The 21,710-nt window shown below is 41.1% G+C and overlaps 1 long non-coding RNA gene across 1 annotated transcript; it reads left to right on the top strand.

Moving 5' to 3' along the window:
- The first annotated feature begins 949 nt into the window (after positions 1-949).
- On the top strand, positions 950-21,368 carry LOC147758011 (uncharacterized). Its single transcript, XR_015321684.1, has 3 exons — positions 950-1,590; positions 18,567-18,768; positions 19,398-21,368. It is a non-coding gene; the product is annotated as an uncharacterized LOC147758011 (long non-coding RNA).
- Positions 21,369-21,710: the final 342 nt, after the last annotated feature.

The raw sequence follows: 21,710 nt of genomic DNA, 5'->3' as shown, positions 1-21,710 counted from the left end.
TTCCTCCGGTAGAAACTTTGCTCGTACTGTTATGTATCTATATTTCGTTTCCTTTTATTTATTTGCTGCATACGAAGTACGTACGAGTGCATTAATTACGTGTGTTTCTCGAACAATCGGGTTATTATGATCAATTGATTTCACCTCGTCTTCCTCACTGCTGGTTTTCTGCGTGGACCGCCCAGAGGGGATCATACGATCGGTTAACGTCCCCATTTAGGGCGTTTTGTACATACTGCACGTACTGATACGAGGAACATGTTTTGGAAGATTGTTGGTTGTCACTCCAAATATAAAATGGAGATGAGTGCTTGCTCGTATATAACAATAGTAGTGTCAAATGCGAGTCGTCTTGGCAGGTCTACCTGCGTACGTATTCGGGCATAGCAGATGGTTAATAACTAGGCAGCAACGCATACTGGGTCTGGGAAATACACGCTTGAATGTCACAGTCACTTGGCGTGCCTGTGAGCCTGCGTCCACTATTGGTTTCTCTGTGACGCGCAAAAAAAATTGAAACAACATTTTCATCCAAAACGATTTCGCCAGAATATCAGTAATGCTAATCTACAATTTAGTTCGATACGACCTAAGAACAACAGTTACATAAATTAGATGTCTGAAATTGACAGCCGACATTTTGCCACTATCATTGTGCTGGCGGCAAACATGCCGTATGTTCGCCAATAAAAACGTGTACACTTGTTGAGATTTAGCAACTACCCTATTTCACAATGGCGTTCAGTTCCATTTATTCCACCCATCACGAAATATTTAAGGTATCGGCTCGTTTTATCTAACCGTATTCAGCTACATATGTGCGCCCATCGCAAATCGTCACGAATAAAGCGGCACACGCGGCTAAACACCGTCACCGTATGCTTTTTAGAAGTGGATCAACTTTGACCGCTACCAAATGGCAAAACAGCCCTATTTGAAGCTCCCATTATTTCTCGCATTCTATACTTGCACACAAGAGACACTTACAACTATCTCTATAGATAATACGAAGCCTGAATTAATTTTAAGCTAATTAATTTTAATTAGATTTCGAGTTGACTTTTGAATTGGTTTCTTGAACTTTTTTACACCCCTTACGTTCACCCCTTCTTATCGTTCATAGCTATGTTATGCGCTTGATTAGCCATCGCTAACTAAACAACAGGCCAACCTTCCTTTGGTACTTTCAATTGCGGATTCTGCATTTGTTGTTGATAATGGTTAGACTCAATGGGTTCAATGATTATAGAGCGGTATTGGCTTGTCGGTTGGCTAGACGGACCCGCTCTCCCGACCGATATATTGGGCCGATTAGGCATATATCCGCACCAGCAGTAAACGCACTCGCCATGGTGACGGTAGTAGCGCCCCTCCTAGACTAATCCAGACCTTCTGGCATATCAAGCGTTTCTTCTCCGGCTTCTCGTTAAAAAAGAAAAAAAGGCCTTGGTAAGTCTCACCATTCATCCCAAAACCGTCCTTTGTGCGTTTCTTGACGAACGTCGCCGCATGAGTTCAAACGCGTCCCTTCAACGAACGGTGCTTACAGATGGTGGTGTTTCCATTGGAAAACGCGAATCGGGAAGAAGGGTACGTACGCCCCTTGGTTTGGAAGATCTAACCACTTGGCAGTCATATGTAGACAGAAACAGAAATGCCGTGAAGAAATAACCTCATGTGCACATGGCAACTGTGCCTTTGGCGAAACATAGGCGAGCCGTTTAGCTGACGAGTTTTCCCGTAGCGCAACGTCCCAGATGACAGATTGCATGACAGAACCTTTTTACGTCAGCTCCGCGATTTCGTTCTGAGGGTGTGTCGTAGATCGACAACGACAGAACGCGAAGTGGCCCTATCCTAGTGTTCAATCGAATGTGAACTGGACGTGAAGGCGGCAGGAGTAATAAAAGTGAAGAGCGCGGTCATTTTGTATGAACGTAACCAAGGCTGCCATATCTTTCCCTTCTGAAGATAAGCAGCTCGAAGGTGTAACTAGACAGGTTACTGAAGAAATATTTTTTCAGCATAAAATTTACGATTTGTACTGGTCTACGGGTATTTTACAAGTATATAATACACTTATACTTTTAAAATTGGAGCAATATAACTAGTATGAACAGAGATCGAGTAAAGTTAACTTTCTACGTCATTATTTGCTCTGCATCTGCGAGTTAAACTTGAGAAACGCTTTGGTAAAAGCGATTTTGCTTCTTCCTAAAAAGCGCCTAGTGTGTTCTTCGAATAAAGGTTTAAAAACATGAAAATGAAGGAAAATATTTCTAGAAACATGTTGTGCCCGCATGAAGAATAACGGTGGCGACAGCTGGTAGCTTTGTTGAGAAGCGTATATCTTACTATTATTATAAATCTATATATTCTATAAATCATATTTTCTGTATTTTATTATGGGTGGTTTATTTATTAAGCAATTACACAGATACGTCACTTACTAAGATTGAGCTACATCCATTGTCTCTTTGAGAACGTCGATATTTCTAAATATATGACAAAACGTCAACATTCACGTCATTGTAAAATCATAATACGAAGCAGAAAAAAAAATGACAATCGTGACACTTGCCTCTGACAGCTCAGAATCTCCATCCGGTCGAACGCGCTTGCAGTGTTAAACGCCCTATAACTTTATTGAGTCGATTACGTCAGTCAGTCGTAGCAAGACAAGCGTAATATCAACGCCGAACTGGACACGACGGCCAGCGGAAATGGTCAAGCAAGCCGTAGGTAAGATTGATTTCGTCTCGAGTTAAATACGACTAGACACAGGATCGTTTGCGACTTGCGAGATCGCAGGTTAATGCGATAACAAGTTTAGAATGCCTGCAAGATAACTGGAAGTGCTACCCGGCAAGAATGCCCATTAGGCAAAACACGAAAGCATCAGGCGAACGAACTCAAAATTTACATATCTATATTATGTTATACATACGAGCCTTTTGAGACGGGTTATAATTCTAGTCGAACCGCAAAGCTCTACTCTCTACAAGCGAAGGACAAATTCTACTGAGCCAATTGAAAAATCTAAGCGGGTAAACGCTGACAAAAGAACGACGACGTTCGTAGACATACGTAATCAAACTGAGTTGATCTGGTCGGTTTCGTACTGAAACCCAATGATCTGAAACAAGGCTTTACAATATTACTAAAAATAGATATATAGAGAGTGAGAATCGAGTCTAGCAACCCCTGCGTCGAAAAATTAATGAAAAATCCGGTAAAATAAAAACCATACTATTAATTTAGATTAAACATGTCTCAATATCACCAAGTTTCCCGATATCTGAATGGTGCGTTTGCCTCGATAGAAACATATAGATTCACATTTGTCGGCCTAAAATTAAGCTTAACAGAAGACGACCCATGACTAAACGCGTCGTCGTGAACTATAGGAAAAAATCTATAATCAGGAGATATCCTATTCGGCGCAAGGACTAAGCAAGGATAACTTTTTTCTCAAGGAGATGGTTTCAAAGAATTATGCAAGTGACGATAACCTGCGCTTTCGCAAGTACGCAAGCCAAAAACGTCAACCTTAGCGTATTGGCCGCCCTTAAAATGTGGACCGACATATTTAATAGTAGAAGCGATCCGTATTGCAGTCGAATCTTAATGCACCCACGTGGTGACGCAGTGACGGCGCTCGGCGTAATGTTCAACACAGTTGTCTCCAATATTAGATAATGAGACACTACACAAAAATAGTTATAAGCGTATCAGGCGGGGATCTAGTTTTTCACGTTATAGATTCGGATGTCGAGCCACTCGATGCGTAGGCTATGACCGTCAAGTCATGGTGACCGTCGTGATTCAGCGCATCGATACAGCATAATGGTGTCCGGCTTGACCTTTTCCTTTGATCTTTGCCTCAATCCATGAGTCACGTCTGCATTTTATCGTGCTACCTCTTTTGCGTTCCACTCGATTGTCTATTCCCGTTAGCACCTTGTGTACTACCTTTCGATTAGGACAACCGAAAGCTTAGTTTGCTTTTACCCCATAGAAGGCAAGAGCCGCGACGGATCGAAGACGACTTGCCTAACGATGCTGACCTAACTGGATAAAAATGATGTGGAACGCGTTTTGGGTCGAATCTTCTCTTTCTCCCAACTATCGATTTGACACGAGCCGGCTCCTACGCAACAAGGCCTTACTTACTGCTGCGCCTGCCAGTGGTAACTGATCACTATTGAACAGTTAGGAGTCGAAAATATGTAGCGTACGCTAAATTAATAGGCGGACTAAGTAAACGGTGAAGCGACATAGATACATGTATGGAACGATAAAAGCTTGTACCTTGCCAGGACCATCCTAGTAAGTTGTTCCAGCGTGGTGTGGTTCGGTCGGCCTGGCTCAACTATTAAATAAAACCTCCCCAGTAACCTAGGATTTGAAGCGATCTGGGCTCTAAAATGAGCGTTGCGCGAGGCATCTAAAGCAAAGTATTAACGGTTGTCATGGACGTAAGATCCGAAGCATTTACTTGTTTAGTAGCTCAACATCAAATAATTCTCTTACGAAATTACCAAGTTAATAGGTTGGAATTTTTCCACTTTCAGTAACGATTCTACACATCACTATAACATTTTAGTTTGAGTTTCTTTCTCGCTACTTGAAAAATTGTGATACTATATGATATACCGTTTTCCTGACAGTTAGCTCTTTATTTAGAGCTATTTGACTTGTATAATAGTATATAAATTATATAATAGTTTATACACAATTATCTAATATAATTAGACTCACGCAACGCGCAGTGAAGTTAGACAATATAAGTCAAATCCACTCAGTGTTTAATTGCTCGCGCCGCTCAAACGCAAGAGCACTCTGTATACGAGTGTATAATCAAATGTATAGTGACGTTATCCAAACCCAACGCAAAATTTTACCGACCGCCATAGACAACAACTCGTACGAGTTCTTCACCATCTCTGGCCATCGTATAAAGTAGCCAGCTGGTTTTTACAGGTAGTGGCTATACGTTCGTCGAATGAAGTTCTCGTATTTTAGCTACCATGCCGTCAATAATCTGCAGGCAACAGTATTCGTTTTCCTTAGCATCCGCAGCAATAAAGGAGTGTTCGATATGAGTGGAACATGCGGTAAAAACTATAGATATAAAAACAAGAACAGACGCTGGCATCGTTTGATTTTGGCAACTTCTGCAACAATTACCATTACTGTCCCATTTCTTGTATATATGCTTACGTATGACGTTCTAGCAGGTGGCAAGTTCAGAGTCGTACTTTTCGCTGTGCATGCTTACGCTACAGTCATCATTCTGCCGTCTAAACTTCGCTATCTATAAGAACAGTGCGTCCGCGAATAAGTGGCGCTACTGACGCAAGAGGACACACTAGTATGTCGCAGGCCTTGGGACATAGGACACCGTTTGCACGCTCAGGCTTCTTATTTCATAGACGCGGACAAAAACACAATGCGTCGCCTTCGTACTGCACAACGTCGACCATTCTATCTCGAAACAAATCTCCATATGTAGCTACTTGCGTTACGCTAGAAGCTCGCGAAGAGAACGCCGCTGTGCTCTGTTACCAACGCATGTCGATACCTCATTGCAAGCAGCAAATGAGATGGCCCCCAACCGATTGAGCTCAAACATGTATCCAACTGGCGTTAGCATAATGATTCAAGATGGTTATGTGTCATAAAGCATCTATTGATACCAGAAATAGGGCTTCGGGAAGTTGATGTAGTGTAGGCTAGATGGCGACCAACATTCAGATCACAGAAGAACTATTCAAAAGAGAAAAAATGAGATACGCTTTTCAATTTCTACATGCACTCATCCACTTCACACTTGTAACAATAAATTCTGCTAAAAATGATGGCCTAGACAAGACCCATCCTCACTGCTGAGAGACATCCGGGCAGTACGGCCTAGTAACCGAGAAGCAATTAACACTGCATGTTGCCCAGGTTTTTGCTCGAGCGAACACATCATTCGGTATGAGCGGTACTCAGCTGCTAGGGATACCCGACAGCTGTGCGCATATATAGTTCATCTCGATGTGAAAGGTCATGCTGTCTGTTACGGCTGCGAAGATGCGCGTATACTACTAATATACATCGGTGTTACGATACATACATACCTATGAACCGAATAATCATCCCAAAACTGTGTAACATATTTCGATGCCGTCGTTGTTCTTCCTTCTATCTCTTTCTTCCTGTTTTAACTAGCCTGTCGTTCTCTTCTCAGCAATGATATAGTAGCGACGTATACGCCTATCAAACTTAGAAACACCTAAGGTAGTAGCAAACTAATATAGGCACTAGTTCTGTACCTCTCCTGAGAAAATCTAGACTAGGGGCACATGGTTTAGAGGGTGTCTTCCTACCATAATGAATAGGAACTAGTTCTATGCTTACGATCCCTTGTGAAAACTGTGGGACTGTGTAGCTTTTAGTGTCCTAGACAGGGTGTAAATGCAGCTGCGCATGCCTTAGAACAATAAAAAAACAGCTAGGACAAAACATAATTCGCTTTGGATTAACGGCAACTGTAACACGTTCGCTGATTAAGCTCGGAAAGACGTGAAGTAGTCTACGTTTGAACACGGGCACAGACACACTATTCGCACTTGAAATCTGTTATCATAAACTATATTGTAGAGCAATGTAGGATATACGACTTGAAAGGACATAGCTCGGTTGTCAACAGGCCGCTTTGTACATTACACGAGATCCGGTAAATCTCGTTTTGAAAGCCGTTTAGAAAAAAATCAGCTCAAAGCAAAAAGGCATCACACAACTGCTAGCATCGTTGATGGACGCCATCGATTCGCTAGTCCAAGGTAGCTACAACTTGCTCGCGGGCAGAACGAACTAGCCTCACTAACCACGGCACAAACACTGTGTTCCATCAAACAGGCCTAATAGATGGTCGCACAAATGCAACAGTGCTGGATGCTGCAACTCGGTACGCCAAGCTCACAGATATGTCGACATGTAAAGAAAACAATGAGTGCAGACCGGTAGCAGTGCCCACGATACACCAGACTGCACAGCGTTAGTCCGCGTTAGGTGCCGAAATCTTTGTTGCTCATTGCACGAAGAAGTGGCAAAAGATACGTGAGGAGGCTATGTGCTTCATCCTGGAGAACTATCTAGCATAGTTTCTCATTAGGAATACGGTTCTTGCAACGTAGGGCGGGAGTCACACCTGCCAGCTGTAATGTGCCCCGGTGACCGTCCGTTTAGAATGCATGGTTAGTAGGTCGATACTAGCCACTTTTCGCCTGCAATCAATGAATCAAAATCTGGAGCGGGTGCTGTTCTCTGATTCCTTACCTTTCTAACCTAGCCACCAGCAAGATCCGCCTAGAGTCCGAGAGAAGCAATGGACCGAAACAAGCCTTTATACTAGATAAAGCTATAATGCAGGAATTTCGTCTTTAGGAAATAGATATTGCACATTTACTGTTTATTCAATTAAGGCCATTACTATCACATCGTAAGACTGGCCGACCGCTGGTTTGAGTAGATGCTGGTAGGAGCTTCGTGAAGGCATGCCATCGTTATGACATGAAGTTAGCACATGGCCGCGACTCAAAAAAAAGTACGAAAGGAATATGAGAAGTTATATTCTAATCAGAGATATTATTTGACATAAGCGGTTATGTTGACTATAAATTATTTTGGGCGAGAATACAGGCGTGCTAAACCGTAAAAATCAATTCTCAAAAGGAATAAATTCGTTTTTCTACTTTTGACACTTCTCTCATCGTAATCACTCGTCTATGTTGTCAACCTGTCTTCATCCCATACCTAATTAAGTGTGCCTACAAATGTAAAATGGTCAATTTTCAGCTAAATTCAGCTGAAAGTTATGCCACTATAGATTAACGCGTGTTTTTGAACATTTTTTGTTAATTAAGGTTGCTTATCTTCGAGGAGCATTGACACAGCTCCTGTCTTAACCAAGCACTCGCAAAGGCGGATTTGATACGGAAGACAGTAATTTGTAGCAGTTTGACGCGACGTCAAAAATGGCGTTAACAAAGCCCTCTGCCTTAGCCAGTAAAGGACTGGGAGACAATCGGTTTGGACGACTATGTTAACATTGAGAACTGATTTAAGAAGACGCTCCAACGTAAGATCTAAACCCATAACGTTGGCGTGGCGGATAGTAGATGTACGCTCAAAGAAAGGTACGCAGCTGCACAACCAGTGCGTCCATAGTTTATTCAGCTATCGGTAGTTACTTCGACCAGTGCCTCATGAGGATAAGACTTAAATACGTTTTTTAGCGTTTTCGTTTCACGAACCTAAATCCATTTACGAATCCTTCCCTCAGTGGCGTCTAGAAGAAAAGTACGAAAAGAAATTCAACACGCAGCATACCTAAATACGAGGATTAGCTTTTTCTAAAGTTAGACTTTAACTACAAGAACTAGTTCAGGATTGTAGACGCTCGTTGCAACAAGATCGTCACATTATATTCCTTGTGCAGCTGCAACGATAGTGACCCTTGCTCGATCGGATGGCATTTAAACAAACTTTACTAAAAAAATATATTCAAGACAAAAAAAATGGGTCTCCGTTTATCTGCTAACTGTTGCCAGGCTGTTAAGGATTATTGTTTGCATGACAAATGGCCATTTGTGCGGCAAGCATTAAAGTTTTCCAAGGGCAATTTTTTTGTTTAGTAATTATAGTTTTAAATTATTAGAAATTATTGACAACTCGACTATAGCCCTTATCCGGGTTACTTCAATGAGCCTTACTGGTCATAGGTTCCCTGGCATGTAGACAGCGGAACATTGCCATTTGCGCGCATAGCTGAATTATATGGGTGTGCAGTCAATGCAATTTGCTTTACGTGTACATGTGCGTCTTGTATCATGGCTTCCCATTCGACGAAAGATATATATATATATATATTTCGTATTTACGGGCACGATATGATTGCGATAGCTTTGCGACAGATTCTAATCTACTGCTATAACCTATCTTGAAGAAACAAGACCGACACGAAAACTAGAAGATAATTCTCTACAATGATCCTGTATGTTCGCATCGTTCAACGGCGTTTCATGACGGGCCGTTCAGTCTTCTAGCCTGATTTAAAATGGATCTCAGTAGAAGTGAGTTTGAGCTTTGAATAAGCTCATTACATTCTCTAAGGATTAGTAATGCTTCTAAAGTTGGTCAATGATTTCGCTAGCGATTGACGGACGCGTCATTACCCTCTACATCCAGCAAAATACAGGTATATTATCGCTCAAATACGGCTTAACTTGAAAAATCTATTGCGCGACAAACGCTGGTTTCGATTACATCTTTGTACTATTGTCGTTAGTCGACAATAATTATTGGAACACTATTGCCTTTGGCCCAACCCCATGCACAATGGGGTATTCGTACACCCTTAACTTCCGACGGAAAATTGCGTCCTCGATATTAATAGCCTGCTCCCAAGTGTATATCCTTGGTAACAAATAATCTAGTGCCAGTGAGTTGATATGCCTGGGTTCCCCTGTGTTATCTCCAAAGGTAACTTGAATGAGTTTGGACGGATACCGTGAACACAAATCATAGTCAAACTATTACGGACTGAAGTGACCTAAGTAAAATTCGAAATATTTCATTTAAAGCACTTAGTAAGCAATCGACTAGTTATTTTTTAGTGGTTAAATGAAACCCTTTTACCATTTCCATGATATACTAAACGCAGATAAATCTGTGCAAAGATATGTGTCGACGCTGTTCTTAAAATCTTCATTTTTGTAGTGGCCTAGGTGCTTTGTTACGCCCATAGATAACATTGCAGTTAGTACATTTTCAAGTTACTGTAGCTTTAGTGAGAGTTGTTTTATCCGTGTGGATCCGTCGACAGTACGCGCAACATTTGGTAATACCATCGTAAGACCCATCATTTTAAAAGGGGTGGATGAATAGCATTATTACATGGCTATCAGACGTATGAAACATGCAAACATGGTCAACGATTCACAGAACGCTGTTGACCCACGTACGGGGGCCATAGGCGGTAAAGCTTTTCGGATTTAGCGGTTATTCACCTGTCCAGTACGCCAGGCTACGTCTATCGCTGAATACTTCTCTTCTGTTTGTGGCACTTGCGTATAATACGTATTGCTTCGACGAGCCGGTTTGGTACCCAATGACCTAGTCCGTGGTACCCTTGCCGGTAATCTTGACGAATTATCTCAATGAGTTTATCCGATCGAGAAAATCGGCTGGGCAATACGGTACAGAATGCAAACGATTACATCGGGTGCAACGTCTTGCTAGTTTGGTCGTTACTGCATTGAAACGCCGAATCAAGCTTGATAATATATTAAAAAAAGCACACCTTCCGAATTGTTCAAATCCAGACTTCCAACTATAGTGTTTCATGGGCCGACATACACTCCACGACGAAATGTCCATAGATCCGATGACTCAGACAGGTAGAATTTGTTGTCAGTGTCAGCACTAAAGACAGTTACTGTTTCAGTCCGGGTGCTCAGAGTTCAGTACGATTCGGATTACGTTTGACCTTTCTTGTCTATCGTAAGTATCTTCGTATCCGTCGGAAAGCGGCTCGTATCGATTCAACGCACGGGTGTATCGGGAATTGCAGTGTTAAAAAGCGCTACCTTTCCCCGAGCGAAAATTTCTCTCGCAGTTAAAGGATTCGACTGGCAGCACCTTCTCCGCTCGTTTGACGTGTGTTACTCTTTCCCGTTGAATAACTGCACTAGTATGGGCTTAGGCTCAATGTTCCGAACACGCAAGGCCCGATCGCACCTGCTAGGCACAAAATAGTTAGCAGACCACGTAGTTATTACAGCCTGGCCTGACCTAACTAGCCTCCTGAGGATAGTTCCAATAGGTTGCACTGTGTGCTCGGAACGATGTGCAGCCGGTCGGTGTGAAGCTGTTCCTATTTCCTGCTACCATACAACAAACGTTTACCCTTAAATAATACATGGTAATAAATTTTTCACGAATGGACCTTTTCAGGGAGACACCTCTGTACGCTCCGCTTAACGGACGTTGATTAGAATCAAAAGACTACTGCTGCGATTGGTTAAATATAAACTATGTGTCCAATACGAGTTACACCTGAAACAGAGGCGGATCAGCTAGCTGCAAAGTCAATAGTTTTATTTCTCAGGCGTTAAATAAAGACGCTCTATTATATATATATATATATATAAAAGGGTGCCGGCATTCTTCTCCGAAACGTTTTCGTACGTTGAACTCTTGATTCGAGGCCTTAACTGCAACACCAATGGATTCACTAGTAACTAAAGTTGGCATTGTTTCTTGTTAGATAATTCTCCATAAACATTCATGAATAGCAACAATCCACAAATCTAGGTTAGGTTAGGGTTAGGATTTTTGACCTGTAATCAGCCGAATTATCAGTTAACACGCATAAAAAAATAGTTGAAATAGTTTTTATGTTGGCGGGTAAAAACATTTAATTACGTATCACAGTGTCGAGGAAGTAACGCCACCGCGTAATTTTGAACGTATTCATTTAGTATGGGACATCCGTGTTATTGAAAATATCTATTTAAAGGACACTAGGAAAATTTTACTCATATATTGCTGGAAAGCACATATGCAAGATACCCAGGATCCATGACACGTAGGAGATCGATCATCTAAAACGATTAGAATTTTCATCTATTATGCGTCACAGTCGAAAAGGGATAATCAGCAAGTCTTGGCGTATGCGTATATGAGCCTGCTGAATATATATATCGCCCCGAATCCTTATGGGCAGCGTGTGGGTGTGGGGTGGTCATCAGACTTTTCGAGCAATTATGAAATCAGAATCCGACTCATTTCGCTAAGCTCCAACTGGTGCTTTCCGACCTCCACGAAATCTCTAACCCTCAGAAAAAAGAAATTTAAAAAACAAAAAAAAAAACAGTATTTTCCGACAAAAAAACTCAAAGATTAAGTTTGTTAGCGAATTACTTGATAATATTTGTCGGGAACATTTTTTTTCTAAGTAAATTGATGTTTCGCTTCTTATTGTTGTACTTTGGCTCTTTTAGAACGCAGCTAAATGTTTGCCTGCTTGGCAATGACGACTCCTGATTTCTTTTCGTGATTCCGATAAATATCCCCTTTCAGACAGGCCATCCTAATATAATCCTATAGCTATATGTGTATCATGACACTGAACCGGCCTAAAGCCTTCAGTGCAATTCACAGTTGACTATTGAGTGCTCCGACCGGCGACTATAAAGCAGCAGCGGTGATAGCAATGGTAGCGTTGATGGCAGTTTTCAACGATGTCCATATAGCAAGCCATAATGTCGCTCCAAGTGCTCATCTTTGATTGCAAGTCGCCATTGTTTTAAAAGCTATTCCCGTTCACTCGCTATTACTCAAAATGTCTTTCCTCTGTGAGAAATCGGGCGGTGCCGGAAAGTGGAGTTCCTGAAAGCAGAAAGTAGCTTTCGTAGCAATACTATGCGGCCAAGCATTATCCTTTCAATATATGTGTACACGTATATAGATAGATATATCCAAAAGTGTGTTGACAATTTGTTTCATGTTTTTAATACGTCTTATTCTTCCGCTACTTAAGCAAATGTCGAACAAAAACTGTGTGACTTTTACTCCCTGCTACGTAGATTGATGGACCATCATTTTCATCCTTGTATATAGCTATATAAGCTATATCAAGCTTAACGAGCCGTAACATTATCGTCGGAGTTAAATATCGGGAAACAACATGGACCAATGAACAGTATCTGAAACGCAGTGTAATCAGCGTACAACACATCTGTGTTGCAGTATAGCAAACAAGTTCGCTTAAGTAAAACCGATCGCGACGACGGCTAAGTAACATGGTCATGCGAAGGGTGCAAGTAATAGGTCTGGTATGGCCCCGAGCCCAGAACCAAAAGACGCTACTAGTACGCAGGACAGTATGACGAGAGTCCTATCACTGGCCGAGCGGACGTCTACGATAACTGGAAAACACGGGCCGCAAAGCTACTATGGGTATATTTTATCAAATATTTTATTCAGTAAACACTACTTACAATAACCTGGGACTCCGTATATATAATAGATATGATAGAATTTGCAGTATCGGTTGCTAATCCATGGTACTTAGCGAATGAAAGCTTCCACGGAAGCAAAAGGTTATAGAATGGTTCCGAAATGATTGAAACATGTTTTCTGTAACTAGATAATTGAAATTACATGACAGCTGTCCGATTGCCAATAGATATATCCAATAGCAAATGTTCAACATATAAGCATATCTGCAAAGCGTGATTAGAATCTAAATAAAAACGTTAAAAATAACGATAAAAAAACGTCTCTCGGTCTTAGGGACGTATGAAAAGCCACTACCAGCTAGGGTAATAGGTCGAAACAATAGCATCGCTTATAGACGTGCAGAGAATATTTTATAATCATATTAGTAATAATTCTCCATATTTGGCCAATCGTCAAGATCACGTGTCGGACCGTCCTAATGAAGGTCGACGAAGGCGTACGATCCGACATCAAGCGTTAACAGGATATTAAAAATGATGGATAATATATTGACAAACACCAACCACTAACCCAAACGTACATGGAAAATATATTGCAACCGTCCGAGAGCGGACGAAAAACACCATCAAGGGTAAATCTATCACTGGACGATCAGCAATGCGTACGATGCTAAAAAAAAAAAAAAAAAAAAAAGAGAGAGAGGTTAGCTTAGATAATACACCGTCAGTTAAATATAATATTATCGAACTTTAATACGGAAATACCTACTCTGAAAGCATTTGCGGATTCTATATAGACGAGACTTCAAACAATGTAATCAAAAAATTACTTCCCTTTGAAGTCGGCGGCTCACATTGTTGCCAGCGCTCATGCAGCTTCTGAAAAGTCCATGGAAAACTTTAATGAGGTAAGCCGAAAGACACTTAATAGTGCTTAAATTAAATAGTTCAAAAATGATAATGGCTCAAAGATTACTTCTGGAGGGGTTAGTATAAACTGGGTCGCCCGATTAAACATTAGCGTTATCCTGAGGACTCTTTAACCGCCTAGAGCTTTTGAAACTTTCGGCCTTTCGTCATTGCAAAACGAAGCTCCATTGGATTTATTGCTATGTACTATATTTGAGGGTCCCTTTAGCGAATCCAAAGTGCTCAATACCGCTTGCCCTCAGTGAAAAGAAAAAAAGATAGGTGTAGATTAACGAAAAAGTATCCTTAAAACGACTAGGTAATAGCTTCGGTCCCCAATTGAGGTTGTACTAGCTGGGAGTAATGGTTATAATGAGTAACTCTGATCGCTACATAAACAGTTTCATCGAAGTATCCGTTCTTGTTTAGACATAGCGTTAAATATAAACATACAGTTTGTACATACCTGTGCGATATATATTAAATGCACATTTTTAACTAAATGTTACAATAGAGTATGTTTAGCTCGCTGAACGAAAATTCTACTAACGACAATGACCAGCTAAACATTCGCAATAACGCTGTCATCAGCACTGGGTTATCTGAACTCTTCTACGACTAGAACCTTAATACATGTTCGGATCCAATGAAGTTACCCCCCTGAGGAGTTACGTCTCCAGCCTACGCCTCAATCTTCCGCCAAAGATGCATTTAGGCTTATTTCTAGTTCCGACATAGTCAACTAGCCCGATCTGCTTTCTAGACAAAGTCACCCTTAACGGGACATCATATCTAGCGGTTGCACGAAGCGCCACATTTGGCGGCACCCCACCAGTCAGCGATTGTCGCTTGTTGTAGTGACTCCAACCGATGTACTGCAAAAGAGGCCTGTTTTTTAGGCCTTTAGCCTTCGTAATTATTAGAGGCATAGTACTGTACTGCCGTGTGTCGTCAGTGTAGACATACAGCCTAGTGCCTTTGTAGTTCTCCTTAAATGACGTAATGAACATAAAGTCCCGTAAACTAGGTTCCATTCGTTTCGCCTCACCCTACAGCCACTAACTATAGCACAAAGGAAGGTATATATGTCAAAATCTGCGGTATCTAATCCCCAATTTATCGACATAGGGAAAGGTGATGGCTTGTTGTAGCAGACTTCTTGTTTAACTAGTAGCAAGCGATAAGGAACGATGTTGGAATAGGAAGTTTTGGAGAAACTGCAAGGCCAAAGCAAAGAGAACTTGTGGACAGGATCGCCCAAGGCAGTTCTCGCTACCGGTGAAAGTGTACTAACATTTTTACGTATTGAATTGTATATATAGTACTGGTATATATATAATATGTTATGTATGTATATAATATTGGTATATATATGACCGGAACGTCGCGTACGCCTATCATGGGAATCTATCGAACTGTTAAAATGTTGACCGAGTGATGAATAAATATGTGTGTGCAGTCCTATTAGACGTTCTGGGCAGCCGGGGGTTCTATAGAAGTTGTCCAATTATCGATTACTGCATCACTGTGCTGGAATAACTCAATTGACGATACATATTGCAAACAGGATTATAATAAGCCCAGCGAATAAATTAGTCGAACCCCTTATGGTTCAAATTAAGTGATGATTTTTTTAATATTGCTACTATGAACTTGTAGTCAGACTGTTGGTTGTTTTTTATTGAATAACGACATAACAGTACGACAAGTTGATTCACTTTGGACAAATCGGAGTCTGGCGTATCAATATATGACCTAACGTTAAGGTTATCTCTGCAGGTCTAACGTACGCAAAAATAATTGCTATTTTCGTTTGGTTCTTCGAATGTTTATATAATTATGAGACCTACCTTGTTATCCGACAATGCCGCTCAGGTGCTTTCTGGTTACGTTAATTTAGTGTACGGCATCATACCCAAAAATACTTCCTTCGAAAACGTATGTCCTATATATCTTCCTTAACCCATATATATGTACCATTAATTCCACTAGAAATTTAGGAGGAATTTAGGAAAATTAGGAGAAAAACCTACCTTCAGCGTTACAGCCGAGGACGCTCGCTCTCTGTCGTAAAGCGTTTTGCCGGTGTATAACGGACGGCAAGTCATTGCAAGTCTATATAAACTGTATCAATACAAAATGGTTAAATGGCTGTATACAGCCAGAATAGGTGACTATTTGGCCGCCTGGATATTTTGAAGGCCCATCTTCGTTACCCCTGGAACACGACCTAGGTAGCAAGTGAGCATAAGGTCAGGGAGAGTAGCACCCGCTGAATGAGCTAGTGCCAACAGTCCATTAGGGGGTGTTCACAAAAATTTTCCTTTAAACGAATTTGAAATACTGCGAAGTAGGAGCATTGAGCAATTCAAACTGCTGCTATTAGAGGAAAAAAGACAGGCCAACGCCAGATATTTTTAGTATACTTTGAACCTAGTAGCAGTTGCTGGCAGAGTGAGCTTCCAGGCTAACGTAAATTGGATTGGGACTCCGTTTCCGTTCACTTGTAAATGCTCTGCAAGAACGAAGGAGCCAGGAAGCGCGTTGCGACTGTGTAAATATGTCTATCAAAGAAAAAATAGTGTCAGAGTACGCCTGCACAGATGTGGAGACAAAGTGGGCTTACTAAAACTGGCCTCCGACTTTGCTTGAGCCATAAACAGAATTCGAAGGAAGTCTGCCGAAAATGTCAGAGAAAATGGAGTGGTCGAGAACGCCCCTATCGTTGAGCATTATCGTAGAACAGGCTCTTCTAGGATACAGAGCGCAAATCTGTACAAAAAATACATTTATTTATATTTCGTACTGTATATGTCATATAACTCAGTGTCTGTTAGAAAGATATTGGATATTAGTTAGTGATTTTTTAATATTTATTTTATAGTGGCACAACTTATGTCCTGTCTACGTGTTGTTGATAGGACTCAAAGCTCCACCCGTTAATAACTTGTCTTGTGATCTCAACTTGTGTGTCCTATGGGACAAATCCTCTTGCCTGACGGATAACATGGATCTAGTATGAATAAAATAACTGAGGCGTTTATATTTGAAATATCGTATTTAATAATGCGGTTTGTGGAATCATTCTAGACATAAATAAGCCATTCAATTACCTTGATTGTATAACATTTTAGGATATTCGGGCCAGCTCGGTTTTGACGATACCTCTTTAAGGTGGACCGATTCTTCTGCTTCTGAGACGTCAGTTTGGCTTGTGAACGAAATGATATCACTTAGGTTGGTATATGGTAATATCAAGGGGATCAGGTGTTCCCTGAAAGACGATGAAGTTAAGTAAGGTGTCTTTAAACACTGTATACGATATTTAATCGTCTTAAAAAGAAAGGGCATCTGAAAAAGATTCTTGAGGGCCGATTTCGGTGGAGGTGACGTTGCAGGCTCGGGTTCACAGGAAGCGCGTGAAAAGACTAGCCTCCGCACGCGACCCGAAACACAGGCCAGCTGATGTCGTGACACCTGTCGCCCCCTTTCATTAACTCTTCTACTATTCACAGGAGATTCGGGTTGGTTTTGACTAATTTATTAGAAAAAATTGATGATGTGTTCTTCTAATTAATTTGATCCATTTCTACAACTTGTATTTAAGATAGAAATAACTTGATCCCGAACTAACCTTTAACGAAATTGATTAACGTGCTTATTTGATCCGAAAGTTGGGTGTAAAAATGCAACGATAAGCACCTTTGCGTAGCATCGGATTCTGCGACTTAAATCTAATCTGAAGATAAATTAATCCTTAATTGATCATTTCCCTGCTGCGTGTGCTTATGCAATATCGCTATTTTTGTACTAATAAAATCAATAAATTGGCGAATGAGCCGCCAAACGAAAAACCATAGATGAGATGGTCGTGAAGAAGAGATTATGCTGTGAAGGTTGACGTCGGTACGAATCATTTAAGGAAATCGAGCTTCACCTCTCGTATTATCAAATGCTGCTCTAACAGTCTGTAAGCAACTGAAGCCAGGATATGTTAAATCACTGACGATTGAGGGACGGCGAAGCAGCGATTGACACGAATCGCGGACAAATTGTCCATGCAGAACAATTCGAGATAGTGCCATGGACAGATTAATTAAGCTCGTTCCGATTTTAGTGTAATTTAACGAGCAATTTCTACGTTGTTATCCTCCGAGATTGTACATTTTTCAACCTCACAATCGGTTTATCTGTCTCCAGAAGGAAAGACACGTCTTAAGACCTAATTCATTTCGTGTTCAATTAAAATGCTCATCCGTTAATACCGTGACCTATATGGGCCCAGCTGCGTTCTGGCCACATGTTACAATAGCATTAGATAATCCGTTTGTATAAAATTGAGGTATGGCCCAAAAGAACTCGAACCCTTAAAGAACCCAAAAGGACGCTTTGCCTGCATGGCAGATGCACTGGTGTTGACTCGCAAACGTATGCAAAAGTGACTGCTATTTCATAGGTAGTAGGACAGGATGGTGCCGCTAGCTTTATAATTACAGTCAAGGTTCAAATACGACTTCAGATAGGTGTCGGTCGTTCACTAGTTTACGAGAGCGGATTCTAGTCTAGATGTAGTCCTATGCTGGAAATTAATAAAATATCGTTGCTTTCTTTTCCTATTGATGCAATGGCCACGATGCTTTCCAGATCTTTTTCCATTTCGACGACTAGAGATGTAACGTCACCATGCCCTTATTTAGGAGTATTCATTCTGGAGCCCGTGCCTCGCAGAAAGCTCGATTCGCATGAAACTATCATTAGGAAGCTGGTTTGACCCCGGACCAACGAGCGCCGATTTCGACCTAAATAGAAATACCGATAAAGCTTTTCTAGATAACGTGATACCAAAGTAAGCTTTCTGTCTGAAATCTATCATCTTCATGTGTAATAAATGCCCTCTATGTACTGCTTGCGATGTGTGAGATATTATGAAACGGTCAATTTTTTGAATTATCTGTATTTTGTAACGGTCACATTGTGTCCCAAGAGCAAATTTATCGATTTTAGTAGCTACAACGTCAAAAATTGGCATTGTAATTTTTTTCCTTATTAGCACAAAAATCACTAGAGTAATAGCACAGTATTAGTGGAAGCGTAAATGAATGCTTATTTTATGTATGGCATACATCTGTTATCTGTGCTTTAATCTCATTAGTGCGTTTGTACAGCCGTTATAAACATATCAGGATTGTTCGTTGCTAATTGATGCTTATTAATCTACATACGTAGCCTACCTAGTTTGACATCATATATTCTAAAATTATTTTATTAAATAGTTTGTTACGCATCCGCAGGGCGTTGATATTATACAGACCCATGTCGTCCGTTTTTTTCAGAACGTTATAACTAAAATGTGGACACATCATTTCAAAAGCCAGCGCAACGTATGTACCCGATGCATAAATGTCCTATTGTCTACCTGAGATTCGCTTTGCCAAGCGCCTTAACTTTGAAATTGCCGCTTCCTTCTTATTCCAGGTACCACTGTTTCGCCATCACATCCTTGACTGCCGCTCGCTGCAGGCATTATCACGATACTATCTTGCCTCGTCTGACAGTCATACAACCCGTTTGACCATCTACTATACGGATCATCGGAAAAGCAATTGCATGGTTTGAAAAATGCGAAGGTTCTTAGAAGGGCCGCTTAAAATTCATGGGCTTTGAGCAGCATCGTGTGCTTGGTTCCCCCAGGGATTGGTGTTATTCTTGATTCGGGTTCAATCCATACCAAAGCCTACGCGCACAAATGCAAAGACACGTAAAGGTGAAACAATAAGAAATACGAACATTGCCACTGGAGCAGGCGAGACAGAAACGTTTTTCTTCAAAACAAAATAGGCTGTGACTGATAAAGGAAGGACGGCCTGCTTACCGTGGGTTTGGCTAGGGGCATACAGCCGATCCTTCCGTTAAAAATGGATACTATAAGCAGCGATTACTAGTTACCAGTCAATGAATCGTTGAGATAAACGTTCAATTGCGTTCTCGTATTTTACGCCCGCTACTCAAGCTGTTCGGCATTCATTCAGACGGCTAGCTCCTTCCAGCCTGAAACTTAGATTACCGCACGTGTCGAAGTTCAGCACGCAGACACACTAGCCCCTAGATTTATAGCACAGGGGCTGTTCGAGCGTTCACTTGAGACTATTATTATCATGAACTAACTGTTATTAGAAAAACGGAAAGGCTATAACTAGGAAATTTCTATTTTCTCATATTTCTTTACAACATAAGTGGCTTCATAGGTTCATAATCCCTTATCATACCGTTACACCGCTGTACCTCTAATATTGTCGTGCTTCTTCCGCAAAACTCGTCCCAAATCAATCTCTAAGCGTCATTGAAGATCTGTCTACCTCGTTTGAGATGCTTCTTATTAGTTACAAACACGATTCCGCATTTCGTCGACGTCCTCCTATTGGCATACTGGACACCATTAGTTTTCAATCTTATTACTAAAAAATAATGTCATTTCATCCCATATCGAGAAGAAACGCCAGTCGGCCCAGACATAGTTTCGACGAGGAGCTATGCTGCAATTCGTAGCACAGCGTCCCTTAATGTCCGTCGCCGCCTAGTAACATACAAACCTGCGCATATCCTATCGGTCTAATTCGCAAGAGCTGATCGCAAAGAAGCATTTGTCTCGGGCTTTGGCAGGAAATGTAGCATTTTTTATTTGTCGTAATACTCAGGGTAGCTGAGATCTCAGATCTTGCAACTCGGTCCTGAACATTTAGACTATTGGCGTACACAGTGTTGCCATTATGACTGTAACACGAAAATGGCTCCCGTTCGATGCTACCACCTTTGTTTGTTTGCAAATTTGTTCCATTACGAGCTAAACAGACACGTCGTCCAATACTACAGGGTACTCTCTTTGCGCTTTAAACGCGTATCCTTTCGAGGTCAGCAGAAGCTAGTAGCTGAGGCAAATACTAATATACATTTTGCAGTCTTACGTAAACCTACGTCCCCGTACGCTCGCGAACGGTTGTTGAATGCAATCTGCATTCAAAATGACGTTTCATGGTGCTTATCCGCCGTACCTATAAACAAAGGAAAAAGACGCGCACGTTTATTATTTTTCAGAGCCATCTGAATATTGTATATAAAATCTAAGCAACCCAACGCGTCGGCTTATCACTGCTTTAAAAGACCATTCTGTGCCTGCTGCTGCTGCATACGATTGAAAATGAAAATATTTTATTTGAAAAATGGTTTCCCTAGCGTATGCTAAACATTTCTATCGCATAGGGGACAATAGCGAGTTGAACGCGCCTGACTACTGCTTCCTCGCTGCCTGGAGCGATCAATAACAACGTTGACTTTTCATGCCGAGAATGAAAAGCTGGGAAAATATCAGGTTTTTCCAAACGTGGTCATCGCATCCTGACTCCCTATGCTTTCCTTTTCCGTTTCTCTCTCTCTCCCCCTCTCCCCCTCTCTCCCTCTCTCCCCCCCCTCTCTCTCTATATATATATATATATATATATATATATATATATATATATATATATATACATATACATATACATACGACGATGAATTAGATTTGAATTTTAGTAGTAGTAGTCGGAACGAAGTGTATCAGTAAGCCAGATTTGTAAAAGCCTGCTAAAAATTCAACTATACATGAATGAAGCTAATGTTATCAAAAGTTATTTTCTGATTAAGTCTAATGTTAACAATCGCAAGCCTAAAACTGGCAGGAAGTTGGTTGAGAAAAGCTTTACAATGCATTACCGCGTTGTGATGTGGACTCTCTAGAGAAATCACGATGTTATG

This window comes from Varroa destructor, unplaced genomic scaffold (assembly GCF_002443255.2).
Source record: "Varroa destructor unplaced genomic scaffold, Vdes_3.0 BEIS01000002.1, whole genome shotgun sequence".
NCBI lineage: Eukaryota > Metazoa > Arthropoda > Arachnida > Mesostigmata > Varroidae > Varroa > Varroa destructor.
Note: the sequence above shows the minus strand (reverse complement) of the source record. Positions and strands in the feature narration are given on the sequence as shown.